The 24,723-nt window shown below is 42.4% G+C and overlaps 1 protein-coding gene and 1 long non-coding RNA gene across 2 annotated transcripts in view; one reads left to right on the plus strand and one right to left on the minus strand.

The window, feature by feature from the left end:
- LOC144810185 (uncharacterized) overlaps positions 1-6,754 on the plus strand; it is a 44,706-nt gene extending 37,952 nt beyond the window's left edge. The window contains exon 3 of the long non-coding RNA XR_013606875.1: positions 6,663-6,754. This is a non-coding gene — a long non-coding RNA (uncharacterized LOC144810185). The remainder of the gene's footprint in view (positions 1-6,662) is intronic.
- The window catches only part of TMTC1 (transmembrane O-mannosyltransferase targeting cadherins 1), a 1,403,473-nt gene that overhangs the window by 989,209 nt on the left and 389,541 nt on the right, over positions 1-24,723 (minus strand). The gene's annotated exons all lie outside the window — the stretch shown is intronic.

Raw genomic sequence — 24,723 nt, forward strand, 5'->3', positions numbered from 1 at the left:
AAGCACAGCCTTGGACCATTCCCAACTGGGAGATTTTGATTTCCATTTCAAAAACTAAGTCCGAAAGTTAAACCTTTAAACTGGGATAACCCACTTGGTCTATCCGTCCTCCTCTCCATCCTGCTCTATCTGTAATCATGCCTAGGTCACAGTGAACAGCAAACTGTTGTTCTTAATGGCACATTACTATTTTTAGGTGCTTTCGGATTTAAGATCTTTCAAAAATCATACCTCTGGTTCCCATGCCTGAAAGAGTTCACCCAGGTTGGTGCTCTTATAGAAAGTATCTGAAAGGTGGGATACTGAAAGATTTTGAAAAAAATAATCTAGTGTGTCTGTAGGGTTCATACTTTTTTCAGTAAAACTATGCATCAAAACTGTGAAAGATAGATTCCATGCAAATCATCAGGATATGTTGGCCTTAGTCCTGCTAGCTCAAAGTACACCATCTGTACCCCTAACCCGGCAAGGTAACAAGTAAAATGTGCAACTTCAGAACATGACAACCCTGACTTCCCAAGGAAATCATGGAACTTGATCTTAAACCTTCTTTGGTAACTCATGCATACCCAAAGAGATCCACATGAAAGGCACAACATGGCGCTTCAATATTTATTGAAGCATTATGATTCTTGTGTAAAATACGTGTACTGCAATAATCCGTAAAAGAAAACAGAGCAGTGTGAACAGCATTACAAGAATAGTGAAGAAGATGAACAATTTAACCATCGTACATAGGATATATGCTGGCATATGTGTACAGTGATAGTTATGCTCCTACCTAATGTACCTATCCTAGTGGCCCTAGGATGGGTATATCTGCCAGAATCAGTGTATGGTGATCTAACTCCCCAGTTAACTGTGGGTAAGTGTCATCAAGGAGCCTGTCTTGGTTGTGAGCAGGGCATCATCCCTCGCAGGAGGTAAACAGGAAACAGCTGGGCTGGAATTCCGGTATGGGGCAACCACAGCATTGCCAGCGAAATGCTCCTCTAAGTAATCAAAGAAGCAATGACTTTTATATAATAAACATCACCCCTATTGCCATGGTGAAGCTCCAGTCAGGCTTCTTTCATTGATTCTACCCTAACAAAGCTGTTGCAGATTAATAAACAACATCGTTTTGCGCAGTAAACTTTGGCTTTTGTACAAAATGTTCAAGGCTCTGATTATGTGCCTATGAAGATGTTTAAATGTAAGCAAAGTTATTTAATGGAACACAATCAACACAAGCAAAAAGTGTCAAGCTTAACCGTGAACATGTAGAATGGTGGTGTTCCCCCCTGGACCTATTGTGATCACATGACAAGTGAGCACCATACTAATTTATAACTAGAGGGGTACCCTCGGCCACTTGGTTTTCAGAGGTTTTAAGACTGGAAAAACAAGCGTGCAGGAGGAAAGAGAGGAACTGTCGTAAACATTATGACGAATGCGAAAAATGTCGATATAAAGCTATTCTTGCGAACTATAAAAAGATGGTCATTAATAAAAAAAAGCCATTATTACATCCAACAAATTGAAAAAGCTGGCAACTCTAGGAAAGAGTTGCTCAGGTTATAACGAAACTCACTTCAGTTACAAAAAATAACTTTTCTATCCATAACCAAGAATTTTGCGACATGCTTGCCCAGACGTTTAAAAATAAGGTTGACCAAATCTTTGACCGATTCGACAAATCTAATGTTAATACAGACTTAAAATACCAGGAAGTGATTGATTACATGCTTCTCACTGAATTCACTCCAACATCTCCAAATCAAGTGGTTGCTCTTCTTCTAGCTGCCAAATCTGGCTCCTCTGAAGACCCATGGCCCCCTAATATTTTACAGCTTGAAAATCAGCACATCGCCACCTATCTATCATCAGTGTTTAATCAAATATTTTTAGAAGGTTCATTTCCATTATTTGGAAATAAGCTTGTATCCTTCCTCTTATTAAGAAGCCTAATTTGGAGATTAGTGATCCTGTTAATTATCGTCCCATTTCAAGATTTCCATTACCAGCTAAAATTGTAGAAAAAATAATCAATGCAGAACTATCCAATTTTATTTCTGAGAATCAGTTTTTAGACCCCAGTCAGTTTAGGTTTAGAGCAAACCATAGTACCGAGACTGCATTGATAAAAACAACAGAAGAAAAACAAATCACATTTGACGGTGGAGGGTTAGCAGCTCTTATTTTACTGGACCTGTCCGCGGCATTTGATTTGACACGATGGACCATGGCTTATTGACCTACCGTCGGAACTCTATAGGAGTTAAAGGTAAAGCTCTTACTTTAAGAACATCCTTTCTACCAGGGAGATCTCAAACTGTGAATCTGGGCCAGTTCAAATCGTCACTTATTATTCTGCCATGTGGGGTTCCTCATGGCTCTTCATTGAGCTCGACGCTTTTTAATATTTATGTCTCAGAACCTGCCCCTTTGATAAAAAGTGTCAACCTGAATCCAACATCCTATACTGATGACACCCAATTGGTGGTCTCAGCTTTGGATAATGATGTCAACTAACCTCTAACATTACATGATTGTATGATCGCCCTGAGTAGCTGAATGAGCAAACACTGCCTAAAACTGAACTGAAGCAAAACAAAGGTTCTATTATTTGATAACCTCTCTCCAACATGGTCTCCTACTTGGTGGCCAGACAGCCTAGGCCCACTCCAGTGATTAAGGCCAAACATCTTGGCTTTATCATGGATAAGAAGCTTAGGCCCATGAGGCCTAAGTGTCTAAGGTTATTATGAGGACTAGGTGTCTAAGATAGTGAACTCCTCTTTCTATATCATTAAAACGCTGAAGACAACGCTCCTGTTTATTCGCAGAATTACCAGGAAGACTGTCATTTCCTCATTAATCATGTCTAAGCTGGATTACTGTAGCGGCCTAGATATGAATCTCCAGGTTAAATTACTTGGGAAGCTCTAGGCGGTGCAGAATGCAGCCGCCAGAATGATCCTCCCAAATATCAACCGATATCTGCAGGCATTCAGGATCTTCATTGGCTCCCAGTGTGACAGCTAATTAAATGTAAGGCACACTTCGTGGCTCATAAGGCCTTGTACAGAGAAGGATCAACATTTCTATGGAAGGCTTTTAGTTGGTACCCTCCAAGTAGAAATCTTTGTTCGGGGGAGGAAGGAGTTTCATTAGCAGTACAGCCAGGCTGTGGAACTCTCTTCCGTTACATCTTAGGACTATACCTACCCTTCTTGCCTTCAGAAAGGAACTCAAGAATTGGCTGTTTAGAAATTAGCCGTACCTCAGCACAGTACGTTCATGTTCCTAAAAGTGCCAAGCCACCCACGGGTATACGCGCGCTGTACAAGTTTCTATAACATAACATAACAAAACTAAAACAATGAATGGAGATGTTATGAGTTATTATTATTCCTACATCTTATAGTCACCACGTTTCGGCAGTTTATAAGTCCAGATTGGCCAATGGCCTTCTTCAGGCTCAGGCATCCCTAACTTTTGATCTACTATAGATAGTGTTTGTCATATGAAGGTGAAAGCGGAAACATGTAATTGCTAAATAAATACATTTTTGAAAATTAGGGCATACTCGCCCTAATTATAAGGGTGACCCAAAGTGTGTGATACCTGAGCAACATAAGGAGAACAACATGTTCATGTTTTTTTAACAAAGTTTATATAGCATAAACTTGAACCAAGGACATTACAGTGCTTTACATGAGTACCAGAATATATTCCACAATTTCAGCTTCATTGTTTTTTAAACATAGGGAGATTACATGTTTTGCCAGGACTCAAATCTGGTTCCCCAGATCCAAGGTTGGCAGGTCTAGTCCTTAGGTTACAACTCTCATAAACAACAATATCATATTGCTGAGCGCCAATGGCATATGTTAGGTAGTAGAGACTTGCAAAGTTACAATAAAAAAACCACACTCATGTGAGAAACTGCAAATGTGTATAGCGAAAACACATCTATAATTTAAGAAATGTGATGTTGTTATCTTATCAGTGACGCCTGGAATAAATCACTATTGTGACCACTATATTATTTTATGCAATATTACTCAGGATCCTACCTTCAAGATAATTCTATAAGAGCTCCAAATCTTGTGAGTCCATTCAGACAAATATTATGCCCTGAGCAGACTCTATGGTGAAGCATGTCCTCATTGGTGGTTGAGGGTCCTAAATCCTAAATGAGAATACTACTAGGTGTGTTCATTCAGTTGATAGGTATCACCCCTGACAAATTAATAATCCAATTTCTGACAGTATTGTTTATTCTCATCAAAATTAACCTCCTGCAAATCCAACAAATTTGACCATGGCCACTGTTTGTCAAACCTTATAAATTCCAAAAGACATTTAATAATGTGAGACCTCACTAGTCATCCAATATCTAAACCATTTCTCTCATTTTGACGTGTATTTGTATAATACTTTGACTCATCCTTGGCCCACAATGGCCCAAGATTTGAACAAAACATGAAACAACTATCCCAGTACCCTCTTGGCCACCTTTTCCTCATTGACCGGTGCTTCCTGCACTATGACCCTGAGATTGAAATGGACTTAACCCAGAGAATGGTATCCTTCTGCATCACAGTATGTAATTAGAAGAAACATAAGTGGTGCAACAGAGTGTGACACTGAATCAGAAAACACCACCTGTGGAGGAATCCCTATATCCAGAGACAGGCACTGAGTTCCAACCATTCCTGGCCAATGAGAAGGATGTGGCCCAAATCAAGTACCAGACATGAGGGTCAGGTGGAGGCATTGGTTATACGACATTTTGTGGAGCACTAAAGTGGCACTTAAGTCACTGGACACAAATGGCACATCTGATATGAAAGCACTCAAGCTTGTGATCGAGGAGACATGGACCGCCTGTACCGACAACTCCTGCACTAGACATAATTTTTGTCAAAATATTACGTTTCTACTTCACTGGGAAATAAAACTTTAATTCCAGTAGATTCTGGTAAAGTGGTAGTTGTAAGATTTTTTTTCATTAGGGTGCACCCTTTCATCATTCATCTCCAAAGCCATCCCAAGTTACCAAAAATGTATTGTCTCTTTCTGTTGGTAATATTGGTCCAATACAGTTTTCCAAAACATTTCACCCCTCTGTCTCTCCCTTCTTACACAATGACAGACCTACCTGCAGAAAGTAAAACTCCTCCATTCTACACCGGACAGTTATTGAGATTTGTGCAGATGTAAATATGCACATTAATGTCTCTTTATTAAAAGAAGTTTACCAATAGAGCTTATAACAAATATTTACCAGTGGATTTGGCCGTCTCAGAAGGGTTAACCACTATCGTTTTGCAATCATCTCTCCTGTATTCTGTATTTCATTCTGTAGGACTCTGTGAGCTTTGCCACTGCTAACAAGTGATCATGTGCTAGTGCTCTCTCTCTAAAACATGGTACAATTAGCTTTACACCTGATTGGCATGTTTTATTTGCTTATAAGTCCCTAGTACAAAGTACTACATATACTCAGGGCCAGTGAATGGAATGCCACTAGTGGGCCTGCAGCACTCATTGTGCCACCCACTGAAGTAGCATTTTGAAAAATGTCTCCGGCTGCCATTGCATCCTGTAGTGGAGTTTTAAAACTGTTAGTTCTACCTGGCAAAATAAACCTTTTGTGAGCCCTAAGCCTTCCATTTGAATACATATAAGTCACCCCTAAGGTAGGCCATGAATGTCCATAGGGCAGGGGGCATTGCATTTAAAGAGTAGGACATGTAGGTTAAGTTTTACATGTCCTGAAAAACTCCTACATTTGTTTTTTCACTATTTTAAGGTGTATTTCTCCAATTGGATAACATTGGGTTACCTTATTACATTTAATAAGTGCTAACATTTGATTGGGAGCAACTAGAAATGTCATGTTTGGACTAAAATGACTTGTAATTTAAAATCAACTTTAATGGTAAAGCCGAATTTTAGATATCAATTTGTAAAATGCCAGTTTTCAAAATTTGCCATTTCCCTACCCATAAGCTTCTAAAGTCTTTCAGCTGCCGGGGCCTGTTAATGGCTCCCCCATTAAGAATGTGTATGGAGACCACACAGTGAACATTGGGAGGCTAGGTGTGTCAGAATGGGCCATCCTGCGAGGATAATTTCGGGGAGGGCTATTCTCTGCCCCACTTACATTTCAAAGGGCTTGCCTCCAGGACACACAAAGAAACCTGCCACTAGTCTTTTGTCGCGCAAGGCTTTTTGAAGCCTTGGCAGAGGAGGGGAAGAACTTTCCATAACCAGATGTTAAGGCTACCAGTTTTTAAGGCTATATGCCTACTCTTATTCGCTCTCCATCACAAAGAGTCTAAACAGCTCTCCTCCCTCTTCAGCTGGTACACTCCACGCAGGTCACTCAGATCCTCATCAGCTAGGCTAGTCTCCATGCCCACATTCCTGAAAGTCAGATGAGGCGGTCAGACCATGTTCAGGACTGCTGCCAAATTATTGAATACCCTGCCTGCACACATCGCTAGACTTGACTCCTTTGCCTCATTCAAGCAATTGTTAAAAACATGGCCTTTCTCATCATAGGCTGTCTGGATTTTCTGTGCTGAGGAGCTCTGTTGTTGGGTCATAGCGCTTAGATACCCTTGGGTTTAACACTCTTTATAAATTCTTTTTTCATTTCATTTCAGATGTGGAGGTAGCCTAGAAAATTTCCTCACTTCAAAAAAAGGCAGAAGGCAGAAGTATTGGACCGTCAAAAACAGTAGGAGAGAGTTAAGGGATTTTATCCACCAAAGTGGACGGAACAATACTCCTGGTCCCCTAGGTTAGGTATCTAAATTAACAAAAATAATAAGGAGTACCACCAGAAAAGATGCTCGAAGAGCGATTTCTGCGGGATGATTCACTATCAAAGAGAAGAAAGTCCTTCTTTGCTGATTAGTAACCCCTCACTCACCGACCTGGTCGGTGACATGCTTCATCATCGGGGCCACCTTGATGGCCGAGTGCCATCAAGGTGTGCTTTGACACCTGAACTACAGTGGAGCTGGTATGTGAGTGATGAATGTAAAAAAAGGGCGTAGGTGAGTTAAAAATTGTCCTGGTATGACTTATATGAAAAAACTTTATTCGTAAGGCTACTGGACAATACTAAAATATAAGTGTTGATACAGTTAATGGTATAATTATGACCAAAGGTATCTGGAAAATGTGTAGTGGGTCTACATGTTTCAAACCGTAATGGGAATTACCGTTTTTTCTTCAGGACCAAAAATAAGGAAAGGGGTGGTCAGGGTACACTAACGCCCTGCCGTGCCTGCAATTCCTTAAGCCTTAGCAGCAAAATTCGTGGTGCTAGGCAAAAAATACAGGTATAGCCCAAAAGTGGTTTACCAAGAAAAGACCTGTGGAGAGAAAAATAATAATCACAATCAAACTCGTTACAAGCCTGCAACGTAGTGAAGTGACGGTGTCTCGTGTCTTCATGTCTCTTGAATCATCCCTAATTCATGGTGTGTCTGGCATTTTCACACGTTTAGTTAAGAAACAGTTATCACTCCGCTATGCCTCTAACCTAAATATGGTTCGAGTGTTGCATAGCCACGCACCGATAATTCTTGATGCGTGTGAATGAATAATGAATTTATGCCCTTTACCACCAAAGCACGCTACAATTGATAGGTGTGCTTGGTTATAACTGAGGGCTCTTTTGCGCCATGAATTAGTTACGTTACTCTTTGAGCTGCACTGTGCACCCCGGAAATACTGCACTATTATACGAACCATATTACTTTCAGTATGGGATGATTCAAGAGACATGAAGACACGAGACACCGTCACTTCACTACGTTGCAGGCTTGTAACGAGTTTGATTGTGATTATTATTTTTCTCTCCACAGGTCTTTTCTTGGTAAACCACTTTTGGGCTATACCTGTATTTTTTGCCTAGCACCACGAATTTTGCTGCTAAGGCTTAAGGAATTGCAGGCACGGCAGGGCGTTAGTGTACCCTGACCACCCCTTTCCTTATTTTTGGTCCTGAAGAAAAAACTGTAATTCCCATTACGGTTTGAAACATGTAGACCCACTACACATTTTCCAGATACCTTTGGTCATAATTATACCATTAACTGTATCAACACTTATATTTTAGTATTGTCCAGTAGCCTTACGAATAAAGTTTTTTCATATAAGTCATACCAGGACAATTTTTAACTCACCTACGCCCTTTTTTTACATTCATCACTCACATACCAGCTCCACTGTAGTTCAGGTGTCGAAGCACACCTTGATGGCACTCGGCCATCAAGGTGGCCCCGATGATGAAGCATGTCACCGACCAGGTCGGTGAGTGAGGGGTTACTGATCAGCAAAGAAGGACTTTCTTCTCTTTGATAGTGAATCATCCCGCAGAAATCGCTCTTCGAGCATCTTTTCTGGTGGTACTCCTTATTATTTTTGTTAATTTAGATAAGTATTGGACCACCTGAGCCACTCTTCAGTACACTCCTGGACCTTTGGGCATTACAGAAGAAGGACTAACTTTTTCCCCAGATGATTGTCCAGCCGCTAGAGGCCTGCCTTTTTACTCAGAGGAGTGCCCTGCTGATTGAGGCTGCCGTGTTCTTCAGAGTACTGCCCTGTTGTTACCAGGGGACTGACCTGCTGCTTGAGGCATGGATTGCTCTGTGAGAAGTAAGACTGACCCTTCTCCATTCAATCCAGGCTACCTGAGTGACTCCAGGGGTAAGATGGCTGACCTTCAACAGAACAACCTCTAGAAGCCTCCCTGAAACTGGCCAGCTGCCCTGCTGCAACTGGACATCAGAGACTTGCAATTGGACCTACCTAAGCCCTACTGGCCTCTTCTAGAGTGAGTCTTTGATCCCCAAGAGGTGCCTTCCAAGGTACTGGACCCTTGTCTGGCAACAGAGTGCTCTACAGCAGAAAAAAGAGGAATTTCGACATTTTGGGCTCCTCGCAACCTCGAATGGGGTTGCTTGCACCAAAACTCTGTTGCCCGCGACAATCGACACAAAACTTCAGTGAGTCTGACTCTCCACGCCACAATGACTGCCAGAGACAACCAGCAATGTGAGATCTGCACTTCACACTACAGCAACGACACCCCCTTGTGACCACCAATGCGAGGCTCTAGAAATGCCCATCCACGATGCCCGACTGGATCTAATAGCTAAAGCAACAACCATTCGCGATGCCAGGCCTGCTCTTTGCGCTACACTGACGAACATCAGTGATGCTCTCTCACTGCTCTTTGCGGCCTCCTCCACCAAGAACTGGACTCTTCACGCCGGATGTTGAGAAGGTAACTTTTTCAGCAAGACTAACCTATTCCCTTTGTCTGCCCACAATCCATCACAGTCGACCTGAACTTGTGACTAGATGATAGTGAGAGGTGCTATGTGCTTACCTTACCTCAAATTTAAAATTGTAGATCTCTGATTCTACTGATTTGATTTTTCTTGCTCTGGTATCATGTTATTTAATCAAATTGTTTCTATTTGCGTAGATTGGTGTGGGATTTTTCTTTTGTTGTGTTTTCACTTTGTCACTGTTTGAGTGCTGCATACATTCTTAATACAGTGCCTGTAAGTTAAGCCTGACTGCTTTTGTGCCAAGTAACCAAAATGTTAGGATCAGGTTAATTTAGTGCCTAAAGTGGTTCACCCTTACAAGTATTGTGGGTGTTGCTTGAGAAGGATGTACAACCCCCTCAACCAAAAACCCAATTTCTTTCACCGCCCATCTGACAGAAATCAAGCCTTTCAGTGGAATCCATAAACAATGAGGGTGTATTATTTTAGAGCAGACTATTGCAAGTCATCTAAGCCAACGCAAAAACCGTAACACATCCAATAAGTGTTTACAAAATCAGAGAAGGGGTGGAGCAGCTCCTGACTGATATGTAGTGGTGACAAAACACTGATCCAATATTATATTCTGTAAACAATTTGTAAAATTTGTTGTTAGTGTGAAAATAACAATTTCTTACTACTTAATGTAAAATTGTTAAGGTGGAAAAAACTGTTAAATGCTTATTATGGACATTTATCAAGTTAATTAGGAAGCAGCAGGCATATAAATAAAATGCCACACTGTAAATTGCCTTCTGTTAATTAACTTGCAACAATTAATTTGAAATGGCAATTTAATGCTTGTGACAGTCCCTTAATGTACAGCGTTGCCTGCCACCATGAGCCAAGAAAAAACTTACAATGAGCCTCTTGGTGCTGTCAAGCTGTGACTGTAGCAATTAACCTTTCTGTGGAAGAGTAAACTAATTGTAGGAGTAGAGCTAAAATGATGTCTCGTGTATGTGCATTGACCACAGGGAGTATGACCCAGAGAGTTTGGGAACACCTTACTGTGCCTGAGTATTCTCATTTGGATCAATGTCATCAGGTCTGATGGGATAAAGAGGGAGCTGGCCAGGATAAAGACAACCAGGGTAAGATTGAGATAACGTGAAAGTTTTGTGGTCTCACAGTAGGAACTGTGGCCTAGATTTAGGAAACGTTGCGTGGAAGGGACACATGGTCTTTATTTATTTATGTTTAACAGGAAGTACGCAATGCTTTACTTCAATTTGCATCGTCTTTTGCATTGCCCCTATACCTGTGGCAAACTTTAGTAAATCAACTATGGTTTGACATTTTTGTAATTCTTAAATATTGCACCAGAATATGTAGTTTGACTGTAAAGCTAATAAACGACAAATTGGCTGTCTGCTTTTCAAGGCAAGCCAGGCAGCAACACGCCTTCGCCACATGATGCCACATTTTGATACATGGATGGTACTGCTCGAGAACAGTGTGGTCCTTCTGTGGTCTACCTATTTGTCTGGGTAAGAAAAAGGAAGGAACCATAACTGACACCGACCAACACCAGGCCACACCCATGCTCAGTGTCATGCCACATCATGCAAACGAGGAAGAGATGCAGTGACCCTTGCTCACTTGCCAGCACATACACAGACCATGGCAGCCTCCTGTGGGTCTCCGTCATAGGAAAGGGTGATAGGAGGCAGCATTGATGTGGGGTCCTGCCATGCACACAGCAATCGAATCCTCACTGCAGTGGCAGTGGGATCCATTGGTGAACCTTTTCTCCCCCAATCTTTCTGACATTGGAGGGGAATATCTGACCCTTTCCTGCTGCCTCAGCAGATAATAGCAGGCCGCTGAGAGGTAGGAGTGACAAGGCAGAAACGGGAGTCACTACCCCCTGCCCCACCAGTAGCAACTCACTAGCCTCCCCTTGCTGTTCAGTGGGTAAAGAAGGGATAACGGGTGAGGACTACAGAAAAGAACTATGAGTCTTTTATATCTTGTCTTGTTTTTACTCCCTTGCATTCCTCAGCGGAATCTGAACCCGATGTTGCAATTGTAGTGTCAGGAAGAGCAGCGAGGAAGCCAGGTATAGCACCTACATATATGGCCACCCCTTAAAGAAGTTTATGTTAAAGGGAAGGATACATTGGTACAGAAGGTCGGTGCTTCTGAAATCAGTCGGAAAGTAATCCGTGTTGGACTGAATATTATTGTACAGACTGAGGCACACAGCACAAGGCACTCCTTGCCAGAAGGGTTGTTTTACAAACTGTGTAGTGGAGCAGAGACATGTAGTGTCTTGGGTGGCACTTGCTTGATTTGGGTGCAGAGCTGCGGAACTTTCTGATTGCATATGGGGACTTTGTACCCTTGCATCTGGTTATTAGGTTCGACTTGCTGTAACCTTGGCAACGCGTTTCTGCAACCAGGGGAGGTGCAGAGCTTCCCGTAAAGGAGCTCCAAAATACAGCGTGCACCCTCAACATCGATGGAACAAAATATCCAGGACAAAATATCAACAGGTAAGTAAGCCTAGATTTTTTATACATCTAGCTCTACATACATGTAACTACACCCTACGTATAGCTTCAAAGTTTGAAGATGTGGAGTTACAAATAGTCAATCTATACTTCCCTATATGCACATACGTTTCGATATATTATCCTTCGATGTCCTATACTCTATATTCATGCACCACAGTATTCTGGGGGTTGATATTTAGTGGTATAATCCAAAACAGCTGCCAGTAGCAGCCGCGGCCAGTGCAGGTAAGAGCGGTGGGCGGTGGGGCCGGGTGGTGGTAATGCCCCCTGCTCCATTCCTCAGCACAGCCCCACAGAAAGTACTGATTCTGAACCCGGAGTGATTTTCCTTATACTCATGCACTAACTATTCATTCGACGCAGTCAATGTTTAGCACCTGCTTTTATGTGATAGCGGCATTTGAGTGGCAAAGCGTACAGTATTAAAGGATTTATGTGGTCCTCCCTGTCACAAGTAGGTTAGAAATATTCTAATCACAGGAAAAACATTACACATTTGGGGTCAGTCTGCATGCATTGCACCAGTGACTATGGACGTCTGCACTGGTAACCAGGCAATGTTGCACCACATTTGACCGATCAATGAAAAATGGCAACTGAGCTGTCACTGGTCATTCAGAGAAATGCTGCTGTAATTGCCTAGCAATGCATTTCATCCGGTGCAGCATTTGCGTAATACATAGTCACACCACAACATGTGTGTCTTCGTGTTTTCCCCACCGAAAACATGTTGTTTGTACCAATGGTAATTCGAAATTTAATACAAATCTCCAAGGCCCCAGCCTTCCAAGAATACTAAAACTCTAAAGAATTCTAGCAGATTTTCCATCTGCACAAACCCACCATCAAATAGTTTTTTGAGGACCAAGCCATCTAAATCCATCGAAAAGAATAAAACGGCTCCCAAGAAATAAATACAAACTCCTTCTAAAAGCGCTGCACATTGCCTTTCAGTAGGAGGCATGGGTGGCAGGCTGGAAAATGCATTTATAGCTTTCATCATATTCAGACAAAATATTTCCTTAGCCTGCACAATTCTGAAAGTTATCACTACAAACATCTGTACCCTGCAGCTTTTAACACTACGTATCAATGTGGACACACAGTGGAGGCCCCATAGACAGAACCTGTAAAGGCATATATATACTTTTCATATATTTTATGCTGCTAAGCAGGCGGTAGATATGCCCAATATGTTAATTGCTCGTCAAAGGGACATTTTGTTACACCTCTGTGTAGAGGGGCAACGTGTAATGCTTGTGGTGCCATCGGTCGGCCTAATATTATTAACAAGCATTTGCAATGCAATAGGTCTAGCATTTACAAGAGTTTGAGGTATTGGCATTGTAAATGACTATGACTTTTATTTATGTGTTGTTTTAAAACAGAATTTATGTCATTTATTGTCATTTGCACTGCCAATAGCTTAACCTCGCGCAAATGCAACAACTATTGCATTGAAAATGTGTTTGTGATATTTAAAAAAAAATTAAACGTTAGGCGAGAGCGTGGAAGACAAAGCTATATGAGAAAATAGTGCCCGGAGGCTGTAATTAAAGCCTACAGAGTAACAACACACGTAATAGAGGGTGTCGTCATGGGCGGTTACAAAATTAGATAAGGCAGTACTAAGATGGGACTACTAAGCCTATTCACCAAGGAAAACCCACAGTTTACAGTGGACAATGACATAAGCCAATTAAAAATATGGGCGGCGAGTGGGTGGAGCGTCCAGTCTCTACCTGAAAACAGCATGCCACGCAGAGCAGCACATGCGCTGCCCATGTTAGACCTAAAGATTATTTGAAAAGCGTTTTCTTCAATCCTTTTACACATTAGACTTAAATGTACTGGAATCAAAATGTCTCAATTGCGTTCAAATATATCATTGAGTGATGAAACTCATAATAAAAGAAGCAGCCAGGAGTGCTAAAACTCCCTTTGAAGCACTTTTCTCATGACCCCGCTTTGATCTGACAATGCTTGGGAGAAGCTAAACTAGTGACTTCAGCATGGTGGAGGAACAAAAAAATCCTCAGTACTTAAAGACTTATATTAATGGAGAAGTGTGATAAGCAATTAAATCTGCAACACGAATTACACTAGAAACCACTTGCATGCCCTTGACAAGCAAGTTGGAAGAGTCAAAGATCCTCACAGGGCAGGCAGGGAAACAATAGTATCTTAATCTAAACAAACACCACAGATAGATTAAAATAGAAATACACTGCTTACACTTAACATCTCAGCTGCGTGCACTTGCCCTCACACGTTCACACTTGTAGAGTGGTACAAAAAAAATTAAAAGCCCAGGTCTACAAGCAAAATTAAAGAAGTGGCTCCATGAATGGATGTATTGAGATGCGCATTTGCATCCTGCTGAGGGTGAATAGCGCTTTCGGGTCTGCTAACACCAGGAGCACAAAAACATGGCTCATTTAGTGAGAAGCGAGTTTCAATGTGCGGTGCATATCCAAGAAGCGTGCACTTTGGGGGAATGATTCACAAAGATAGTTGACGCTTGTGTAATTTCTACATTTAAAATGTTCGTGATTGGATGACTCAGGCAAAAAGTCACCAATGTATGTGCAACCTATCAGTGACGTAACGAACCTTGAAGGGGCCCCCCTGTAGGGTACGTCAAGGGGCCCCCTCTGGACTCAATCTAGAGCTCCCCAGCAGAAGTGCCGTGCTGACGGGGCCCCTGGAAGGTGAGGGCCCCCCGGCACCGCAGGGGCTGCAGGGGCCTGTGTTACGCCCCTGCAACCTATACCTCTGAACGTGAGACTAAGATGAGTTGACAAGCCTTCTCGGTATTGCCAACACCGAACTCAAGGCCACGCAGTGGAAACAGGGTGACTGAGTTACATTTGTGGCTATTTAAAAACACCACCCCTGCTTTTCCAGCACTTACCTGCACTTCTACGGGTACAACTGAACAATCGAGGAAAGAGTAATAATATTCCAAACTGGGTGGCAGCAGGAATGGAAAACATTTAAATAAAAGAGTATTCTATGAAGAGAAAAGGGAATACAAGTGTGAAATGTATTTTACTAATTACGGAGACAGAACGGTTACAATTAGAACGCTGCACAAGCGTGCAAAGTTAATTTGAGTTCTCTCGCAATAGTCGCTAGTGTGATCACCAAATCGTCACAAGTTATAGGTTGGCATGGGACAGGGAGAGGCGTGGTTTTTCTTTTGCAATCCTGGTTTCCCCACTTAGTCAAAATAAGTGATCCTGGGCACAACTCGTTACCTTTGGCTGTACCTCACTGTTCTCTGTTTCACTTGGGGCTCGCTAAGTAAGCAACCGGTAGTATTAAAACTATGGACATCTGCTAAATTCACATCCTCAGTGCACACATGGCATGTCCCCCCCCGTCCCGCGCCCCCACTTCTCATAGATGGTTTGGTTTTATGTGTCTTGTACATTTGGAGGGCTTCATGTCTAAAGCGCCCTGAAGAGGCTATGCTCAGAAACAGCAGCAGAATGACCAGAGGACTCATACATAATATTCTTCGTCTTCACCTACAAGCGGGCTAGGCCGGAAATTAACTCGTAATAAAAGCGGCGACCCCTCTCAACGGAGTCCCCTTCCTTTCTTCCTGGGACATTCGGGCCCGACCATCCCATTTCCTAACGCCGACACAGTGGGTGCAACGTGCTTGGAAGGAGGCTGTTGTCTAACCCCCACCCCAAGTATAACAGGCAATATTTTAAACGATTTGTACTCAATGCAGCACGTTGATAAAATATTTTAAGCTGAATAGTTGTGTTAAAATTGTAAACTGTGCACCTATTAGTAACCGCGAAGAGAGAAAGTAAACAGGCACTGGAATGGTGTGCGCGCGTGCCACAGCGAGACATCTGGTTTCAATTATCACGCCCGTGTCTGGGCACGATAATTGAAACCACATGGCGGCCGTGCGGGTAACCGCCACCAATAGACCATGGGCGGAGCAATGCGCCCGCCTTTGGCCAATTGCATGCTGTCTTTGTTAAAAAGACGCACGCAAAGGCCAATAGCGTGGGCCAAAACAAAAAGCACAAGCGTGTGCGATTCTTAGGTTAATTTTCGAAAGCCCTTACATGAAGTATTCGCCAGAACAGCACATGCACTGTTACAGGCTAGACCTAAAAAAAAACTGCCTTAAAACCGGCCATGCAAGAGGCAAAGAGTCTTGTAGAAAACTAACGTTTTTAATGACCTGAGGCCAAATTTTTTGCATGAAACCCGACAAGCTCTTACTTAACTGGTTGTAAATCCTTCATCAGTTCAAAGACAACATGAGTTACACTCCAATAAATGCGGTGGCCTCGAAATGGAAATAACTAATAGTAAAAGTTGCTAATCAGGTAGGCCTCAGATCAGTTCATGAAACCACAGGTCACCACGAGCTGAGGCGGAGATTTACAGCTGCACCAGGTTGTACATAAACCCACCGCCCACAGACTGGAGCCAACAAGAGCTGAAAATAATGCGGCGTGCTGGTCAGGGGAGACACTGCTTCGACTATATGAACCACTCGCCTTGCTCCTCCAGGGAGCCGAGGCAGAGGGCTCCGTCCCGACGTTCTCCCCAGCCCTCGGTGCAATGGGAAGCGCAAAGCACTGCAGAGCAATCTGTCAGCCTGACTGCCCTTTGAACTGTGATGAAGATGTGGGAATTTACAGGGAGAGTGGTATTGATTGGCCGCATGGAGGAGCACAGCAAGCCTCTGTGAGCATTATTCGCAGAGCTCATAAACATGCCTTTACAGTCAGTGGACAGTTTTACAGGCCCTGGGGATCTTTCCTTGATGCTTTATAACAGGAGAGCTATGCGACCCCCCCCCCCCCCCGTGCGCGTTACCGTATTTACTGTGAGAGGCATTTCAAGCACACACATAGAGCAATCGAAGTGGTATTGTAGATGCACCCCGGACCATGGCTAAATAACCAACCAGGGACAGTCAAAAAGAAAGAGCCCCTTATTACATGGCAGAGGTAAAAACCACTCTTATGGAGATAGGAGAGCGTGGAGCACGTAAAGTCCCAGCACAAATCAGAGATAACATGTTCTACACATAAAGAGCGAACAATAGTGAGCTAGAAAAAAGTGTCAGATTTGGTGAGCATGATTAGCAGACAAATTAAATAGTTTGCCTTTAGTAACAAGGATCTTGCGCCTCTCGCTTTTAATCTCATGTTGTACAGCTTTTCTTTCTGAAGGAATCCTCACCCAAAACGTTTCACACTTCATGGCCAATGAGCCACGGGTTTTCTCGAAGGAGATTGTCCAGAGGGTATACAGACATCATATCGATTCAAAAATATAGAATGGCACAAATATCGAAGTGAAAATATAGAATGGACAAAATATCGAATGGACAGAATATAGTGGTGAAAAATATCGTTTTGATGGTAAGTAATTTAATATCGATTTTTAACATATAGAAAGTTGAAATATCGAAGTATATAATATAGTAATTAAGATATATCGAATTTTTAATAATATCAAATTTTTTAAAGTGTTTTTTTATGTTATTTAATTTTTGTGTAATTTAATTCTGTTGCGGGTTTATTGGTATTTATTTTGAATTAATTTCTAATTAATTATTAATTTGTAATTAATTAATTTTTAATTGTTAATTAATTTTTATTAATTGATTAATTGATAATTATGTTAATTTTATTAATTTATTTTCCATAGCGGGTTGTGGATTTATAGGGGAATAGGGTGGGAAGTAATTTAATTGTAATTAATTAAATATGTTAATTTATTTATTGGTATTTATTTTGAATTAATTGTTATTTAATTAATAATTAGTAATAATTAATTTTAACTGGTAATTCATTTTTAATTGGTAATTAATTTTTGTAAATTGATTAATTGATAATTATGTTTATTTTATTAATGTATTTTCCATAGCGGGTTGTGGGTTTATAGGGGAATAGGGTGGGAAGTAATTTAATTGTAATTAATTAAATATGTTAATTTATTTATTGGTATTTATTTTGAATTAATTGTTATTTAATTATTAATTTGTAATTAATTTAAAAAATGTTTTATTTTTTTATTTTTCTTGAAGCAGTACCAGTGTCGGGGCTGTCCTACGCACATATTGTAATACTAAGCCCCTCTTTATTTTATCTCCCAAACCACGAACAATCCAGGAAATCAGGGTCAGGGGGGACACCGGGGCCTGGACCGGGGCAGTGTCGCACGGTATTACCTCATCCAAGACCTCTTCCGCCATCACAGTCAGACCATTCTTCAAAACTTATTATTGCATCCACCATGTGTACACCTGTATCCCTGAGGTTGAGCCCAAAAACAAAACTCAAAACAAAGGACAACCGTTCCTTCCCCTCCGCAATCATTGTAATCTGAGGACGTAGACATGTACTGTAGACATTATCACCAATACCACTTTCCCTCCCCGCCCCGGAAACAGCCCTCACACCCCCTTCCCCCCCTCCCTGCTCCCCTGCCTGTGGACTCTAAACTGCCCACCCCCCAACCCGGCAGAGTGCCTGTGCATTCCCCACCCATAATAGACTGCGCGGAGATGAGTCGCTCCCCCCTCCCGCGGCAAATCATCAAGTTAACAATACGATACAGCCTGCAATCGAGATTGATTACTTGAAGAAAAGCTCCATAACATGTCTAAGCAACTGCAATTAACCACATTACATACCCGGAAACCTCAAATTTGAATACCGTCACCCATTTGCTCCCGTGTCATCAGCCCATCCCCCCTGATACTTGCAAGTGTTCATCGGGATCAGTCCGTTGGAAGGCCTTTAGTGTTTCTCACTCCTGTTCGGACAATCCACTCGTCCCTGGGTCGGCCCCCATCATTGTGGGCTCCGACCTATCTCCGGTCCCTCCTTCCGGTGTGCCATTGCGCCGTCTAGTCTTGTTGCTGACTTGCGTCCAACCCTCCAGCCAGTCCCAGGTCGCCTCAGGTGAATCAAAGAACCACGATTTGCCGTCCCGTTCGACTCTCAGTTTTGCTGGAAAAAGCATCGCATATTTAATGTCTCTGCCGCGCAGTTCCTGTTTCATCGCCTGGAAGCTGCGCCGTTGCGCCTGGACTCGGGCCGTGAAGTCCGGAAAGAAGGAGACCGCATAATTATTGATCTTCAATGGGGGGCTCGCCCTGGCAGTCTGTAGAATGTTATCCCGGTCCCGAAAATTGAAAACTCTAGCTATAATTGGTCTGGAAGGGGCCCGACTTTAGGCCTCCCGCCCGGCACCCTGTGGGCTCGTTCTATGGAGAAGTAGGCAGACAGTGCCTTCGGTTTCAGGTGGTTCGTGATCAGTTCCTCTACATAGAGGTCCGCCGCTTGCCCCTCCGTTTTTTCCGGGACCCAAAGGATTCTTATGTTGTTGCGACGAGCCCTCCCTTCGTACTCATCCAGCTTTTGCGCCATACGTGCCTGTTTTTTTTCCATGTCGGACATTTGGCGCTGGAGCTTGGAAGTGTCTTCCTGAAGAGCCGCCGTCACAACCTGAAGTTCTCTCACCTTTTCATTTGTCTGTTTAAAATCGGCGCGAAGCAGGGAAACTTCCGTTGTTACCGAGTCCATAGACGTACGCATCTCTCCAATGGCCGCCAGGACATCATGAAGTGTGGGTTCTTTAGGCTGGGGGGGTGATCCTTTCACGCCATTCTTATCCGCTTTCGGCGAGTCGTTTTTTTCTTCTCCCTGCTTCCACGCATATATGGATAATTTCGCCTGGGCGGTGTTCTTGGAGTTTCTGCCCCCCGTCGCCATTCTCACCCCCAAGGCCGGAGGCCCTCCGTCGAATTTTCACCAGAGGAAACGCTTCGGTGCTTATCACCAGGGCCGAAGACCTCGGGGCTCTCCCCGTGTGTCCCGCAATGCGTCAAGGGTCCTGCCTCGGGCCCCTGAGCCCTGAGGAGCCTCGACGTGGCCGGTAGCTCCGCCGGACCGGCCAGCGAGGTCAAGTGAGCAGTGTCCAATCGCCTCAGCCGAGTGTGCCCCCACCGGGGCGGTCCCTCAAGCCAGACGTAGGGGGGGGAGGCAGCAGGGAGTTTTTAGCCAGCCCACAGCGTGTCCGGATATACCCTCTGTCACTGCTACAGATCCCTGTGAGGCAGACAGGACCAGGGTAAGGAGAACAGTTCGAGTGGTGTCTCGAAGCCCCAAATGGTGAAGGGTCTGCACTGTGGGCAGTACCGGCGATGTCATGCAGTCTGACCCGTCTCGCCCCTTTTCTCCGCCAGTTCCTCGCCCCCAAGCCGGCTGCTGGTAAGCCGCAAAGCCGGGAGCTAAATTTTCGCCCTGCCCCGGGGCTCACAGCGCTGCCGCCGCCTGCGACGGTGATTGAAGGCGGCCCCTCCGGTCCCCCCTTGCTGCCCTGTCCGTTCGCGCAGGACCACAAGCCCCTAATAATTTGTCACCTGATGGGAGGGGGGGGTAATCCACGGAGGCCGAGCGGAGCCGATCAGTGCTCCCGATCCGCCATGTTGCGCCGTCCGGGTGTCTTGGCCACCGATCTGCAAAACCGCTATGCAGCGGGATTGAAAGTCTCTGTTCGCCGCACCGGAGCCTGCTCGGGGTCATCAAGTACTCCGCCGGTCACTACTGAGGAGGTTTATCCGGGTCTGCAGGCTGCTGCTCAATCCTTAGCCGCGGGTTGGGGAGAACTCACTCAAGCTGCGGCCATTGCTCACGGCCGCGTAGCCATGCCCCCTAATTAATTAACTTTTTAATTGGCAATTGATTTTTAATTGGTAATTAATTTTTATTAATTGATTAATTGATAATTATGTTAATTTAATTAATTTATTTTCCGTAGCGGGTTGTGGGTTTATAGGGGAATAGGGTGGGAAGTAGTTTAATTGTAATTAATTAAATATGTTAATTTATTTATTGGTATTTATTTTGAATTAATTGCTATTTAATTATTAATTTGTAATTAATTAATTTTTAACTGGTAATTGATTTTTAATTGGTAATCAATTTTTATAAATTGATTAATTGATAATTGTGTTAATTTTATTAATTTGTTTTCCGTAGCGCGTTGTGTGTTTATTGGGGAATAGGGTGGGAAGTAATTTAATTGTAATTAAATTAATACTTTTTATTTATTGATTGGTATTGATTTTTAATTTATTATTAATTAATTTTTAATTGGTAAATAATTTGTTTTAATAGGAAATTAATTTTAATAACGAATATTTATTTGTATTTTAATTGATTAATTATTATATAATTTTAAATTTGTAATTTAGTTTAATAATTTTTTTATTGGTATTGATATTTAATTTATTTGTATTAATATATTAAATGTTTACTTTCCCTACTGTTAAACTCACTAGAGTGGGAATAGTAATGTTTACCCCTACGCTATCCAACGCTTTCCCTACTGTTGCACCCTCTGGAGTGGGAATAGTAATTTTTACCCCTACGCTATCCAACGCTTTCCCTACTGTTGCACTCTCTGGAATGGGAATAGTAATTTTTACCCCTACGCTATCCAACACTTTCCATACTGTTGCACTCTCTGGAGTGGGAATAGTAATTATTACCCTCCCGTTATCCAACGGTTTCCCTACTGTTGCACTCTCTGGAGTGGGAATAGTAATTTTTAGCCCTACCGTATCCAACGCTTTCCCTTCTGTTGCACTCTCTGGAGTGGGAATAGTAATTTTCACCCCTACGCTATCCAACGCTTTCCCTACTGTTGCACCCTCTGGAGTGGGAATAGTAATTTTTACCCCTACGCTATCCAACGCTTTCCCTACTGTTGCACCCTCTGGAGTGGGAATAGTAATTTTTACCCCTACGCTATCCAACGCTTTCCCTACTGTTGCACTCTCTGGAGTGGGAATAGTAATTTTTACCACTACGTTATCCAACGCTTTCCTTACTGTTGCACTCACTGGAGTGGGAATAGTAATTTTTACCCCTACGCTATCCAACGCTTTCCCTACTGTTGCACTCACTGGAGTGGGAATAGTCATTTTTACCCCTACGCTATCCAACGTTTACCCTACTGTTGCAGTTGCTGGAGTGGTAATAGTAAATTTTACCCTCCTGCTATCCTACAGTAAAAATATTGTAGATTTGTAATTAATATTATGTTAATATAAATATATGTGTTAAAAAATCAAATTGTATGTTTATTTTGTTTTAACTCAAATGAATTATTTAAAAATTTTAAAGTTATTTAAGTATTTTTAAGTATGTTCTAGTTAATTATAGTTATTATTTCATTAATTTTAAATTACTTTTAAGACATTTAAATAAATGCGATATTTTGACTATATATTTTTTTTCAATATTTTTGATTCGATATTTTTGTACTTACCTGTTTGTAGATAGGACTTCGATATTTTGGCTTTCTATATTTTTACTTCGATATTTTTGTCTTCTATATTTTTGTATTCTATATTTTGTCAGTGATCCGTACAGAGTTCAGCCACAGGTAGAGGGAGAGGTGTGGGGTTCTCTTGTCAACTTTGGTAGTCTACAGGCGATGAAGGTTGGGGTAAGGGGAGAGAAGCTGCTGGTCAAATGAAGAGGTTGGCGGACAGTAACTTTGTCACAGTAACTTTGTCCAGTCGGGCAGTGAAGCGTCTATTGTATGTAGTCAGTTAGCTGCAGTACTTAATTTGTAAAACAAAAATAAGTGTCATGGGCCTCGTCAGGAGGCCACTGCAGCTTGCACAACCCATTGAACCTTCCAGCACTGCCAATGACAGTACCAACACAACTACTGACCATCACACTCCTATTAGTGTGACAATTCAGACTATTCCAGGACCCCAAAGTAATAAGAATAGCTTGGGTGGCAGGTATTAGTCATTTTAATGTATATTGAGTTAGTAAACAACTGTTGTTGTGCTCACACTAAATCAGACAAACAACGCCACCATGTGGCAGACTGTCATAAGTGCTAGTGTGGACAATTAAGTGCTGGTGCAGAGCACCGGAAACCAGAGGCTCAATATAAGCACTGCTCGAGCCAACATGATTGATTGAAAGAAGTGTGGTGTTAGAGAAATAAACCACCAGGGTAACTCCCTTCTGCCTGTAAAGTTCGTAAACTTGGCACCTGCGGGCAGTTTTAGCCTCCTGTTATAAGACTACAGAACTTAACTATCTAAACTGGTGGGGAATTCGTGCTCGTTGTGAATCCTATACATTTTTGACCACTGGAGCCCCTAAGAAGTTGTCATTTGAAGGGGCACAGACAATAAAACTTCTAACACTGTCCGTTTGCTAAGTGACTACTATAGAAGTGATTTTTAGGTGGGCAACCGAGGGGCTACCGATAAAACTGGCGAAGCCACCAACAATGGGGAATGATAAAGATTGTGAGCACGTGTCCAATACAGCCGCGGCCGGTAGTGGGAGTACCGGCCGGGCGGTGACGTGGGGAGGGGGAGGGGCAGGGTGGGGGGTAGTAATGTATGGATTACGGACTTTAAAAGGTAAGTAAACATAAAAATAAATAAAACGAATTTCGTTGCACACACTGCAATGCAAAATGCGATGCAGTGTGTGCAACGAAATTCATTTTATTTATTTTTATGTATACTTACCTTTTAAAGTCCGTAATCCATACATTGCTACCCCCCACCCTGCCCCTCCCCCTCCCCACGTCACCGCCCGGCCGGTGTTCCCTCTACCGGCCGCGGCTGGTCCAATATATATATATTTATATATATATGTACAAACGTGCATATACATATATATTACTCCATTTTAATGCTCCACCTGCATATGTCACACATCATCTCTGTTCACTTTTTCTTGGGCATACTTCCTTGGATCACCTTCACTTTACCATTCTCCCAACACACAAACCGCACGCAATTACCAGTAAGCACTGCATTTTCTTTAACTTTTGCCCTGTCAATATTTCAACATCTGTGTACCTCCATCACACTCTTTAGCAAATAATTACAATTGCAATTGGCACACCTGCCCATTAAGCTGTGCAGTCTGCAGAGAGGCCAAGGTTTGGAAGAGCATGTATTCTGCACCCCTTTTATCACTTACTCATGGGCACTGTGAAAACTGTGTACTGCCTTCGACCTGAACACTTCACAGCTCTCAACTGTGGACCATGAAAATCCCCCCGCAAACCTGACCTCAAACAGGTACATAGAGGTGACACTTTTCTCGTTGAAGACTGTACAGAAGTAATATGTTGCATGAAAAAAGCAAATACTGTTAAGGAACGCAAAGTAATTAAAATGTGAAAAGTAAACAACAATATAGCTTTTCCTAGGCTGAGAAGGCCCTGTGGTGGGGCAGAAGGGGACACTGGCCTCACTCGGCCCATACCTAGCAATGCTACTACGTTTGGCAAATAGCCATATATTGGTCTTAACGGTAGGTGAAAGGGAGCACTCTACTAATAAACTATAATTTTACCTAGGACTGCAAAAATACTTATGCCACCCGTGGTGGCATCTTCTTCATTCACCTGCCTGGGCGATAGGAGACAATGAATAATTACTGAGCGTGCAAAAGGTACTTTATATACATGGAAACGAGGTGTCTAAGCTCCTCTGAGTCAAAGTCAGTGTTTAACCAAACTATAAACATGCAGAGCATCTCTATGATTATGTATGAAAGCCAACCCACGAAAAATATTTATATATATATATATATATATATATATATATATATATATATATATATATATTTATATATTTATATATATATATATATACAACTTAACTAAATTAATATTTGAGTTATTTCCAAAGGAAACAGCTAATGACTCAGTAAACCACTCTTCAAACGCTCTTCAAACATCAAGTTAATCTAAAAAAAAAAACACGTATAGCCAAATTCAGGCCGTACAGAAAAATTCAG

Source organism: Lissotriton helveticus, chromosome 1_1 (assembly GCF_964261635.1).
Source record: "Lissotriton helveticus chromosome 1_1, aLisHel1.1, whole genome shotgun sequence".
Classification (NCBI taxonomy): Eukaryota; Metazoa; Chordata; class Amphibia; order Caudata; family Salamandridae; genus Lissotriton; species Lissotriton helveticus.